General features: G+C 40.9%; 1 long non-coding RNA gene across 2 annotated transcripts; it reads right to left on the bottom strand.

Annotated features, from left to right (window-relative positions):
• Nucleotides 1–4,800: 4,800 nt before the first annotated feature.
• LOC144383288 (uncharacterized) lies at nt 4,801–9,769 on the bottom strand. 2 transcript variants are annotated; one of them, XR_013450649.1, is made up of 3 exons: nt 9,594–9,769; nt 8,494–8,580; nt 4,801–5,962 (listed from the first exon to the last, which is right to left on the bottom strand). It is a non-coding gene; the product is annotated as an uncharacterized LOC144383288 (long non-coding RNA). The 2 variants fall into 2 exon arrangements; XR_013450648.1 differs by having other exon boundaries at nt 4,801–5,966; nt 9,594–9,765.
• Nucleotides 9,770–13,547: the final 3,778 nt, after the last annotated feature.

Raw genomic sequence — 13,547 nt, 5'->3', positions numbered from 1 at the left:
CAGGGGAAACACTTGACCCTTGTTTACACTGCAGGAGCTCACACAATAGTGATGAGATGAAGTCTTCTTTTCATTTAGCTGTGTGATCACTAAACATACATGCAAGTGCGCACATGCTGACACTGTTGTGCAGAGCGTCTGCTAATTGACCGCCCTCACTAAGCCCTGTAGTTTACAATGATAACAGGGGAAGATTTATCTCTGGCAATTCAGTCATCACTGCTGCAACAATGAGCCTTTAAATTTAGACTCAAGTAGACAAAAGCAGGCCTCGTTTCTCTAACAAAGACTGTCAATTTTGATGGGGCATTGACATATGCAGCCAGCTTGCGCTGTTTTTTTGCAATTTAAATTAGCATCATTCTGTATTGATCTGTAATGCTTGAGAGAAGTTGTACACTGTAACAAATTGCTGTAAATTTACGGTGCATTTCTAACGGTATCTTACAGTATGTCATAATAACTGTAACATACAGTTACATTTCCATCCCTTGCATGTAAATTAACGGCCAATGTCATGAATAAACAATTAAAGCTGTCAATTTACAATAATAGCAGATTACCGTAATTCAACTGCATGTTACATATATTTTATGAAGTGGTGGAAATACACACATAAGTGCAGTGAATCACAATCCATCTATATCTGTTGTAGGTTATTGAATGGAAGCCCATGTCTGCCACTGAAAAACAGGTCCTGTAAGTCATCATAATTAGATATGAGTATCTCACTAGATACGATGATGACTTTGACTTACAGGACATTACTATACATGCAGCTGTCACTTTTATCCAAAACGCCCATGGTTTCACATCATTTACGTGGAGTATTTGGGGGTTAGGTGTCTTGCTCAGTGACACTTCAACTTGGCACAGGGAGCTGCCAGGATTCAAACCGCCAACCTTGTGCAGCACAGCATACCCTCCCTATCGCATGCGCCGCCTTCGCTGTCGTTTCAGTGGCCGGAATGTAAAGATTATAAATATTTGTATTATTGAAAGTGTTCATTGCCTAAAAGTCATTTGAGTGTTAATCGTGACCGACTGCTCCTGAACGTGACGTCAGACGCGTAATCTCAGTTTATCCAGAACACCTGTCCGTGCAGTTCAACATCGGACTTTCTCATTGCCTCGTCTCTCCAAGTAACGTTGGTAAGTGTTATTTGCATAGCATGATTAACATTCTCCTTCCTTACATCTTGTTGTCTTCCTCAACTTTGTCATTTTAATATTTTACCAATGACAGTGTTTCTAAATATTTTATTTTGGTTTGTTTTACAGAGGCACTGGATTAAGGACGCCAGCCGTTTTCTGCGGTCAATTGAAAGTGTTCCATAGCGTATTGTTGCAGTTAGTTTACCTTGTTCCTAATGATTTTATGATTAATTTTTTTATTATTGTATACATGCTGCATATTTTTGTTTTGTTCTTGGTTACAAATGCCTAACATTTTTGTCTTAAAGGCATCTAATAAACTCCAACCACTATGACCAAAATGAGTTTGGTTGTCTTTCTTTAATTTGTGGGGAATTAAAGGCAAAAGTATACGGTTATAAGTAAACGGTGAAATTCTGGTATTTATAACACAAAAACAGTAATCGTATGGTAACAAACTGTGATCCAATATACGACAACATACCGTATATTAGGGTAGGGCACTGTAAATAAAACAGTAAGTTACTAGCGTTGACTGCCAGTAAATTGCAGTTAATTCACAGTAAAATTGATTCAAGTTTACGGTAACATACAGTAATCCATTTTACGGTAACATAGTGTAAAAACATTTACGGACTCGTACCGTAAAATAACGGTAAATTACTGGCGTCCTTGCTGCCAGTAAAATACCGTTAATTTATGGTGACATTTTTTAGAGTGTACAATTAAAATGTTTAACTGCATTACACTACATTCTTTTGGCACATTTGTCCAAATGTATGTCCAAACTCATACTGTATTTTTTCACCATCCACACACACATAAGAAGCAATAGTCCCATAAACGAGGTCTGATTTAAAAATAACTTTGTGATCAGTTTTCTGAGAATTCCTCCTATCGTTAATTTACCATCTTTAATATTTTATATTCGTAATATAAGTAGTAGAAGTAGTACACATGTGCCATCGTGACCCTTTTATAAACACAGATCTTTATTTATCAGTTGTGTGGGAGCGGAGCATCTCATGTAAATATGATTATCACTGATTATAGAACTTCAAAAGTGCTGTGAGTGAGAGTGTGGTCCACAGTGAGTGTGGCTCTCATTCATAATACGCTGAAACACGGCGAGTTACTAACCTCACATCCTGTACCAGTGCAGCAGGAAATGCTTGATTTCCTGTAGTGAAGTGTTGGTGGGGGCTATTGTGTATTTTTCTGCATCCGTGTCTGACATATTCAGAGCGTGTGTCTGTGTTTGTGTGTCAAAGTTTCATCTTCATCTTCATTTCATCTTCATCTGAGGATCTATCGATTTCTCGTGAAGATCCTCTTGATTATGAACGGATAACAGTCTCACATTGACAATTATTGGGTTACCAGAGATGTGTGAGTTTTTAGATGCAGATAAGTGTGAATATTTAATCACCAAATCTAAGACTGTGACGGAAGTGTACAGAATATTTTCAAATCCATCCAGAGTTGTCGTTGGTTTGTTGCCTCTGCCCCTAAATGACGTCAATGCATTTTGAAAGCGATTAGATGATCTAAGAATAGATTTGACACATTGGCAATATTATATGACTGTGTTGCAAAACCAATTTAAATCTTTGGGCCATTGAAAGATCTTCTGGTCCTTTATTTAACCTGTTCTTTTCCTGATTAAACTATTAAAACTATTTAAGGCAGTGTGACGAAAGCGGCCCTTCTGTCAGTGACGCCAAACTACTGAATTCACTGGAAACACAACCTTGTTTTGCAATTTTGGCCACATCCCTCCTGACTAATAAGCTTTTAAAAGTGCTGTCAAACACACAAATACTGACATGGCCACCTTTGATCCCCAAAAATACTATACTGTTGTCAAGGAAACAGCCGGAGCCTATAAGACTGTGCGTGCGTGCGTGTGCAAGGGTGCATTTGTGCATCTTGGAATAGCTTCAGTGACGCATACATTTGCTCACAAACACCATGCCAGCTAACCGCCCTCTTTCACCTCCCCATTCTGTGTTACAACATACATCCATCTGTCCGCTCATCTTTTTCTCTCCTTTTTTTCTGCTCCGTGCTTTTCTCTCCCTTCCTCTCCTCCTTGTCTCCTCTCCTGTGTTTGTTTAAACTTGCATTCAGAGAGTTGTGGATCATTCCTGGAAACTATCCAGATACCAGGAAATCTGACATTTCCACTAAACCACAGATTGATTCCTCACATTTCATTAGTGTCAAAATTCACGGAAAAGGGGAATCACACATAATCAATTCTTCCATTCAAGCTGATTTGATTAAATAGTTGTTTTTTTTCATACACGATTTTACCCTGAAAAGAAGAATGCACCACATTCTGCCAAAGCTTGCTATTTTGTGATTTCAGTGGAAGCAGTTTTGCTTATGAGCTATCCAAGGTTTATTTTTCCAGGCAAGTAAAATCCCATGAGGGAGCGATGACTTCATATTGTCTGTGATTAATGGTTCTACAGGAGGATGGGGGGGTGGATGAAAAACTCTGCCAAAATCCTTTTTCCTCCATCCCCTCAAGGCATCTACAACCTACATTTATACAACAAGCGTGCTCTGGTGGCAAACCTGAAACTTCTTTTCATATCTGCTGTTGGATGAAAGGATGTGTAGTGACACTGGTCTCGTAATTGTTGACCTGCTAATTGTCCCCACATATGAGCAAAGATGTCAGCTGTTTGAAAATCTTGTCCGACGGTGTTGCCGTGGTTTAGGCAGCCTTTCCTAATACAGAATTATTTTGACATGAAAACTAAATATATTTATATGCTAATCCTTAATCCAGCATCAAAGAAAGACGTAGCGCTGGCACCCTTCAGTGCTGATATATATATATATATATATATATATAAACTTTAGCTTCAGTTCATCTTTCTTCACATTGTCACTTTTATGGCCGACGATCATCATGTCAGTTCCATGTGATTGATTTATTTTTAGCAACGCTAGATGACAAAAAGAATGATATCGGATAATCTGACCACGACAATAGAACAAGGTCACATGTCATTGAATCTCTCGGCTTTCTGTGTGAAGGTCAGAAAACTCTTAAATGTATTTAACCCTGAACCTTACACACACCAACATACATCTGCAGGAGCTCAGAAGCATGCAACCAATGAAGTTTGCCGCAATTTTGGCCTTTTAGCCAGTGTTTGCGTGTATAGTGAGAGTTTGTGAAGTGTGTGCGTGTGTGTGTGCGTGACTCGTTCTGAGTCACTGATGTCCCTCTGGGTGCACAGCCAGGGCAGTGAAGAAGGGTTTATGTGAGAGTGTGTTTTAGAGAAAAAGCTAAAAAGACTTAGTGTGTCTGTTTACATGTGCGTGCATATTCACATCCATATGTGTGTGTGTGTGTGTGTGTGTGTGTGTGTGTGTGTGTGTGTGTTCATTTGTCTTTTGGAGCAGCCCAGACCTGAACACTCTGCCCTGATGACTCAAGTCCATGAATGTGTCCAAAACTGGATACATCATACATCGTTTAACAAATATGTTTTGTCTTTTTAAAGTTATTTATGTAGTTGTTTTGTTTTTCCATCTGATTAGATTAGTTTATCTCATTTAAAAAACACACAGATCGGTAAGCAGACTTTAAAACACAACATTTAAAAAAACACTTTTACTCTCCTCTTTTCTTTTTCTTTTCTTTATAAACACTATTCAATTTCTTTTATCATCACCTTTTCTAATGTAAATAATAGCACACAAAATTAATTGATTTTTCCACAGATCTCGAAAAATGCATCGACAGGCCACATTGTTGCTCTTTATGTGTGACATGCTCTCTCATTGGCATAGTTATATATATATATATACACACAGTCTTTCTAAATTACTCGCCGGAAATCAAATGTAAATCAATTTGCTGCTTAAAAGTAGTCCCTAAAAATAGACTTTTACATTTCAATTTTATAAAAATGAAAATATATAGACCTGAGCTGTTTGACAGATGTCTTCAGTAGGAAGAAATTGGCTTTGGGTTTCAAAATTATGGATTCAAAATATACGGGCAACAGATTAAAAAATACGCTGTCGGGTTGGGTGATTAGCATTAGTGCTGGCGATTAGTATGTCGATTAAAAAAGTATAATGTCTACATCTTGAAGTAAAGTAGACCAAGCCAAGCATTTCACATTGGTGCTTTTTATATTCCGTATAGTAGCATGACAACATGGCGGAATGAGCCAGCTAGCAGGCCCCTAAATGATATTCATCCATTCATTCGTGTCACAGTATGGGGAAGCACAGTGCTAGTGCCAGACCATCAATCCTTTACGCCGATTCAGCAGACGTTGTCATGTGTACTTCCAGGGAACGGAGAGGAATGTCCTGATAATGTTCCACTGGTTTCACAAAATTAGCCGACGGTAGACGTCACTTGGCTCGAGGGTTGAGGCCCTCCAGGGTTTGGTTATCTTTTAGCATACAAATAAAAAATAAGGATTGTAAATTGAAGAAATAAAAGACAAAAAAAATGACAACAACAAAAACAGCAGAAATGAAGAAGCCGTGAGCCAGCTGGTCTAAACCATGTTCCGTTAATCAAGCCACCCGTTGAGCTTGAACAGATTCCAATGATAGCGGGTCCACCTGAACATCAGCATGTGAGTCGGTCCCGTCAGCAGGAGAATTAAGAGAACAGATAAAATAGACGATTCCTCGCTGGAGTCCATTAAGCTGGCAGCAGCTGCGCGATTGGAGTCGGACCCAATGGCTGTGACTCAAGATGCTGCCGGTGAATCAACCGGAAAACCAGCATCATTTCAGGGTCTCAGTCTGTTTTGGGGGGCCTCTGTCTGGACGGAAGGGAGGAGGTGGAAAGATGAAAAGAAAGAAAGAAAGAAAGAAGGAGGGTTTATTACCACATGTTGTGTTACAGTTTGACTTCACAGTAAAATCCTTTCTTGGCATCGTCTGGGGGGAAAAACACGGTAGAGGTTTATTACATGTGGTGCTTACTTGATGGGATTGTACCTCTTTTGTATTTAATTGTATTTATTTTGTGGTTGCGCGTTAAATGTTTCAATGTTATGTTGATTAACAAAATCAATGCAAAGACATTTGGGAACCTGTGTTAACAGCAGTAGATAAAGAAGTGTGCAGGAGCATATGACCTGCAGTTGATGAGACCGATCGCTTTTTGACTAGTTGATCAATGAGTCACTTTAGTAGCTCTGAACAAATAGTCAGAGGGGTCGATGAAGAAAGGCAGCATACACCACATTCGTGAAGGACCCATGGAGGTCAAAAGCTCCATGCGTAGACGTTCAAACACATCGTGTCTCAAACTAGAAAGGGCCAGTTTCAAACTGCTCCAGTGACTCACCGCTCCTTCTCCCAGCTTTACGGGAACTGGAATGTGTTTTTAATTCTTCATTTTTTTTTCTTCCCCCCACTCCCTCCTCCCCTTTCGGGTGGGGAGAAGGAGGGTCAGACTTTGGGTTAGTGTTTATCCGTCTGCGTGAATGTTGTGTTGCGTCTGTGTGAATGTCTCAAGTGGGAGCGGATAGTCCGTATTAAGTCGCTGGTGTCTGGAGAGAGCGAGTTCCAAAGACCAGGCCAAAGTGTGGCTTCTGTGTCTGTTAAGACACTAGAAACTAGAAAAGGTCTACCTGAGCAGAGAAGGGAATTGCAACGCTGCAAGTACTGTTAGCACGTACTGTTAGCAATGAGCCGCATGTTGGAAAACAATCAAAACCCATTTCCGACGTGGCCCCTTTAAAAGCAAAAGTTTGACATTTTGATTTCTTGCAGAAAATGATACCTGTCTGTTCTTGTGTTGGTTGAATGAAGCTACATTGGACAGCCAGTGAGCAAACTTGGCTCAGCATAAAGACTTGAAACAGGTGTAAACAGCCAACTCGGCTCTTTCCAAAGGGAGTAAATGTGGCTACTAGCACCATAAAACTCCCTTATTATCAAAAACCGTGTAACAACAACACATTACCGTTTTTTTTAGTTTCCGTCAGTTTCTTGACGGGAAGCTGAGACAACCTCACAGTGACGACAATAAATGTTCCGTTCAGCAAAAACAGTGAAACACAGGTTTAAACCACAACCCGATCAATGAAAAACCTGAGGTTTTCCTGTCAACCATCTCAGTCCCAAAAACTTAAATTGATCTGCCTCTCGTGGTTTGAAGTGTGAAATAAATAATGTACAAAAATACATTTTTTTTTTCTTTCTTTTCAAAACATTTTCTTTTTTTTGAAGTTAATTACAGAAATACGATCTAACTATGAAGTGCACAGTCGGACCTTGTTAGTAAAAGGGGGTGTTATGTTGTACAAGGTAAAAAGAACTTTTGATTAAAATTTTGGATTTTACTAAGGACAAATAACTGGTCTGGACTATTTTATCTGCATTTCTTCACATGATTTCAAAAATACTGATGATGACAATTAATAGGTTTGATCTTTACCAGTAAGAATCCAAATGAAAAAGAAACGTCTTTTTCTTGTTGCTTGTACACTACACTATATGTTCAAGTTAATGTGTCCACCGCTCCTGTACTTTTATCATTTTTTCAGTAGCTGAATAATAATAAGATATTTTATTATATCTGCCTCTAACCATCACCTTAGAGAAGTAAGTGCAGAGTCTAGTTATGCCGCCCCGTGGCTGTTGTCACTCAAAAGCACCACCTCCGGCCCAGACTGGCTTCCTTGGAAACTCTTGGCCTATTTCTGTTTGTCTTGACTAGGGTTTTTCCAGCCTGAGGTGGCTATTTTGGTCAGATAAATACACTGTTGTTTTGGGAGCGGGGGGTTGAGGAGCGAGGCGCAGATGAGATCACCTCTCAAAGCTCCTGAGCTGCAAAACAACAGGCAGCAAGACAGGACAAGAACTGCCACGAAGGGAGGCGGAAAATAAAGGCTCGGGAAATTATTGACATCCCGTCCAGGATTGAGGTTTGCCCGGAGGCAAAGACCCGAGAGAGAACCTGCCCATCTGCATCTCAGGAACATGAGCAGAACGATTTGGAGACATTTTTTTTTTAAGACAAAAAGGAAAAGTGTTCAATGGGACGACTTTTTTATAGCCTTCACCACAAAGCAGACCAGACGCATCTGTATTATATTATTTGATTGGATGTGGTTTTGTGTGACTCTGAGGCCATGGGAAAATTACGTTTTTGGACACTGTCTGTCCGCCTGTATGTGTTTTGAGAATGGGAATGACTTGTCTCAGTTGTCTTCAGTGGTAACAAGAGAGTGTGTGTGTGTGTGTGTGTGTGTGAGCGTGTGTTGCCATGTGCACTCATGCCTGTGTGTGTGTGTGTGTGTGTGCGTGTGTGTGTGTGTGGGAATGAGAGTTTGTTACCATGCGGTTGTCTGCGGTTCCAGCCAGGTGTGACGGTAGTTGTTTGGGTATTTGGCTTTGCCGCCAGGCACAACACCTGCATGAGCTCTGAGACGACAGCATGTGAAAAGACAAACAAACATCTGTTTGAACATGACCGTGTCATCCTGGAAAATAATATTCACTCAAGTAACATACTGTAAAGTGCTGGTACTTTACTTGAATATTAGCATTCTTTGTTTATTTTCTTCTGAAATAAACTATACATTCTAATCAACCCATGATTTTTAGTCCATACATTTTACACTTTTTTGAATGTACCTTTGACTGGTATTGAATATTTAGAAAAACATGTAATTCCCGTTTTATTTACCAACATTGTATTTTTTTTTCACGTTCCAGTTCCTATGTCTGAATATTCCCTTTTAAAGTGTGTACTTATTAGGGTGTAATTATTTTATCAGTGGCATAACATGTACTTGACATGCACTATTTCTGGGTTAATATGTAGATATTGTGACTGGTTTTGTTTTACGTTTGGACAGAGCTAGGCTAATGTCTTCATGCTAATCAAAGCTAACCGGGTGCCAGTGGTAGCTTCATGCATAATGCCCACCGTGTTGTGCATGAGCGCATTTGTTAACGTCTTATCATGAGTGGACATTAAACTAAACATGTCTGTGTTTTACCACACCCAAAATGTACAGCACACGCACGGGCTCGAACAATCGAAGGAGTGGACACCATATTATCCACATTATTATATCTATTCCACCCCCCTTCAAAAGTCAACATGCAAGTAAGGAAGTGCAAGTCAGAACATGCAGGATCATATTCATGCTTGCAAACTTAAAACACTGAAATAAACATTTAAACATTTAAGAGAAACAGCAGAAAATGAAAGTGTCAGAGTGAACAGTGCACTTTGCGCTAACCTTGACTGTACACACATCACAGTGGTATTAATCCGCTCACCTAAGCCAGACAGGAAGTCATATGTTTAAGGTGCGTGTGTGTGAACGCTCATGCATCTGGAGCTGCTCAAAGAGTGTGGAGTGAGTTTTGTGGTAAAAATGAGGTCATCATTGCTGTTGATTCATGTGACGCACGCTGTTACTTACACGGCCGTGACTTCACCAACGTCTCCGCTGACAGCATGAATAAAACATGTCCCCACCAAAGGATGACATTCTCCACTTTCTCCCCTTCCATCGGCTATTTCATAAAGTTTACTTCATCATTACTGACCCACGTCAGTGCGGAGTGTGTGTGTGTGTGCGCGTTTCTGTGTGTGAGTGTTTCATTTCCACATCAGCTCCTGTGCTGATTATCTGTCATCTTCCACCCAGTTCAACCTTCACATGTAGTTTATGAAATTGCACAACAGGATACGGGAAGGAGTGTATGCGTGCGTGTGTGCGTGTGCGTGTGTGTGTGTGTGTGTGGTGGGGATTGAGAATGCCACACCCTTGTGTAAGAAAAGTGATTGCCATGTGGTGATCGTTACTTGTGTGCAATCGGTGTCTTAGCGTCACTCAGGTGTCAAACTGACTCAACCCAAATATCTTTCTCCCGCTTCATTTCAGTTGAGTCACGAGTCACACATGGATACTTGCGATGCAAGAACAAGTTCTCCTTTTTTCAGAGACATGCAGCGATTAGCCCGTAGCATTGAGAAACACAACTTTTCCAAGTAACAGCCGTGGACGGGTGGCGGATCGCATCCCGGATGTGCTTTTGACAGCCCGGCTTGGACACTTTGCCCCCCCCCCCACTCCCCCCTGAAGAAGCTGCAGGCTGAACTGCAGGATGGCAACTTCCAAAGAGAGGCCACCGTGGTCACCGCTGAACGGGCATAGTGGAGGAGAGGGGAGGAGGGGGTGGAGGAGGAGGGATGGGTTGGGGGACGGAGGACAGCCGTTACTGTCAGCATCCATCAGGCAGCCTGGGGGTGACGTGGGAGCGGGCAAGGCGGAGGCGGAGGAGGAGGAGAGCGCAGGGTGGGGAGTCGGCCCTTAACTAGTCACCCCTCAGCCCATCGTTGCAGCCCTGGAGTACACTTGTTTGCTGTCCCACGCGCCCTCCTCCCCTCTCCATCTGTTCTCGCTGCAGATGTGTAACTGCAGCTGTTGGATTTCTCAATACGTTCTTCTCTACGGAGCTGTGTTTTACATGTCACTGCTTCAAATGATGCAGGAATAAACAGGTGGAATATTAAAATACAAATGCATTAATGCGTGACACGAGATGGGAATAAAAGTGTGACCCTTTTTTTATTTTATTCAATGCTCTCATATGTCAGAATTTCAACCTTTTTTAAATGTACTGACATAGCTTTGGCTTTATATTCCACTTCATTTAAATTAGACGAACGAATCAGAGATCGGCAGCCAGGTTGGAACTCTGGACGCTGCAGAGGAAGAATACCACTGATTCAGCCGACCTAAACCAATGGTCCTTCAATGCAACAGCTGATCCATATATCAGAAGAAAGTCATCCTTTTTCAAATCACGGTCACGGTGTAGAAATCCCTCGTACCTTAAGGCAGCTTCACCTTACACTCAGAAATAATAACATCCTCGGGTTGACTTAGATAATGACCTGCAGCCTCACTGTGGAGACCTCATCCACACACTTTTCAGATCCCAGCAGGGAAAACATGTTTTGCTGCAGCCGGCCTCCGCAGCCCAGACAAAAACAGCGGTGTGTCCGGCAGAGGAAGCCGCGAGTCCGTGAGCAACATGTCTGCTGGCCTGTGACACCCAGGTGCAAACACTGTTTTGACAAATCAGACACTTACGCAGTGTTTCTGCAATGAACAGACTGTGTGTAGGGGGGTTTTAAGCTTGCTGACATCAAAGGCTCTTCACCTCCGCCCCCGGCTCATCCCCTGCCAAAAACACATCTCCCGTTAGACCATGAACCAGTTTAATTAGATTTCAAAAAAATAATATCCTTTGGATGCACTTCTGAGAACATTGTTATTGGTAAATATAACTTGGTTTAAAATGATATATCTGTGAGTTAATGCCAGCAGAGTAAAGAGCAGACACGGTGAGCGGAGCCGTCTTTAAATGTACAAATATTTTTCTGATGATTCAGGAGTCAAACACAGTTACTTTTAATCCAGGTCTCTAATAAATATATATATAGCCACATACATGTAGACCAGGAAATACTTGTATATGTCCACAAAATGCAAATACTTTTCATTCGTGAAGAAAGAAGAACTGAGATTTTCAAGGGGAATGAAAGTAAAATGTAGGGGGGAAGAACATTAAAGAACATTTCCCTGTGTAACATTTAACAACATCTAGTGGAAAAAAATAGTGATAATAGTGATAAAAATATTTGGTATATGCATATACACACACACACACCTATATAGGTGTAAAGTATTTGTTAGTTTTTTGCAGCCACCATTTGTTGGCTTATGTCCTGGTTACCTGGCAAAGTCAAAGTAACAATAAGACTATAGATACTTACAGAAAAATAGCCAGACTCACTGTAAAACCACGCAGGGTTGTTTTTATTCTCAATTTTGATTGAAGATGTTATATCCGAAGGAGCAGGCATCAGATATGCTTCATTTGTACAGAGCCAGCCAGCTGTTTCCAGCCGTTGTGCTAAGCTGGCCTGGATAATGCTTTTGCTAGCTTTATATTTATCACTAGAACATGAGATTGGCCTCAATCTTCTCATTTAACATTCAGTTAATTTAATTTCCCAAACTGGAAAATGTCCCGTCGATACAGATTGAATATGTTAACCATTGGGTGCTTTACACATCATTGTAGACACACACGCACACACACAAGCCTTTCTTTTCTGCCATCCATCTGGAAACACTGTCAGACAGACCATTAACACACAGTTCATTCATTTTGGCTCAGACAATACTGATAAAGTGGTCTTGTTTAAACAAAGTCAGAACAGCAGCGAGCCATAAAGATACTGTATGTTACTGCTAAGCAGAGAGAGAACCGGCATGTATCCAACAGCGCTGATAGACACAATGATACACGCACACACACACTCACACAGAACCAGGCAGACAGGTCCTCGTGCACAGAGAGTCCTTCCTGTGAAGCTGGGTGTGTAAGACAGGGAGTGCCTGAAACGCACACACAGGAGCAGACACAGACACACACAAGAAGGAGTGTGTGAGAGTACAGGGTCAGAGTTGGTACAATAAATACCGAGTGGAGTCACGTGTGTTTACCCAGTTAAAGAGCGCGTTGGCTGTGCGCCAGTGCGTACTTCACTCAGCAAACAAGTCAAAATAAATATCGCAGTGGTCACATTAATGACTTTATTTTGAGGCTGAGTGTGTGTTTATTTGAACTGGTATAACTGTGTGTGGGAGTTTATCTTTTTTTTATCGGAGTAGGAGTTTTCGGAAATGTAAGTTTGTTTTTTTTAATTAAGAAAGATGTACATTTTTCTATTGTTTTGTCTATGTTGCTTTCCATTTTAAGGTCTATCCATATGTTGGTGTTATGTGGTCATCCAGTATTTACGTAGTATCAATTGGATCATTTATCAGCCATCAGTGACTTCATACAGGCTAAATGTCGCTTTTAAAGGGAAAGTTTTTTACGTGGGTAATGATAAGAATATATGCGTTAAGTTGAAAGCTAAACTTTCTGTGACGTCAGTGAAAAGTCAGCGCTGGGTATGTGAGAAACCGTCAGATGGAAACCTCCCGGTTCTGTCTCTTAAAACATGGAAGCACAGTGAAATGAACTCTGTTGGCCTCCACCACAGTTTAAAGTCCAACTTCCTGGATAAACTTTGATCTACCTCACTCCCAGCAGATTTATACCCACACAGTTTCACTGCACAATTAAAGGTAATTACTGACATTTCTGTTATGCACACTGACATCAAGACTTACATCAAAATAAATCGGTTTACATGATCTGATGAACCGCTTGTGTGTGTCTCTCCCCGTTTTACCTATTTCCCAGGTCTCAGAATTTGCTATAATAACAATAAAATGGATGGTCGAAACTACACAAATAAAACCTGAAGATCATTTTTCTTTCTATACTTCAACGAGTTTTCTCCATGA

This window comes from Gasterosteus aculeatus, chromosome 9, assembly GCF_964276395.1.
Source record: "Gasterosteus aculeatus chromosome 9, fGasAcu3.hap1.1, whole genome shotgun sequence".
Classification (NCBI taxonomy): Eukaryota; Metazoa; Chordata; class Actinopteri; order Perciformes; family Gasterosteidae; genus Gasterosteus; species Gasterosteus aculeatus.
This window is presented reverse-complemented; position numbering and strand designations above follow the sequence as displayed.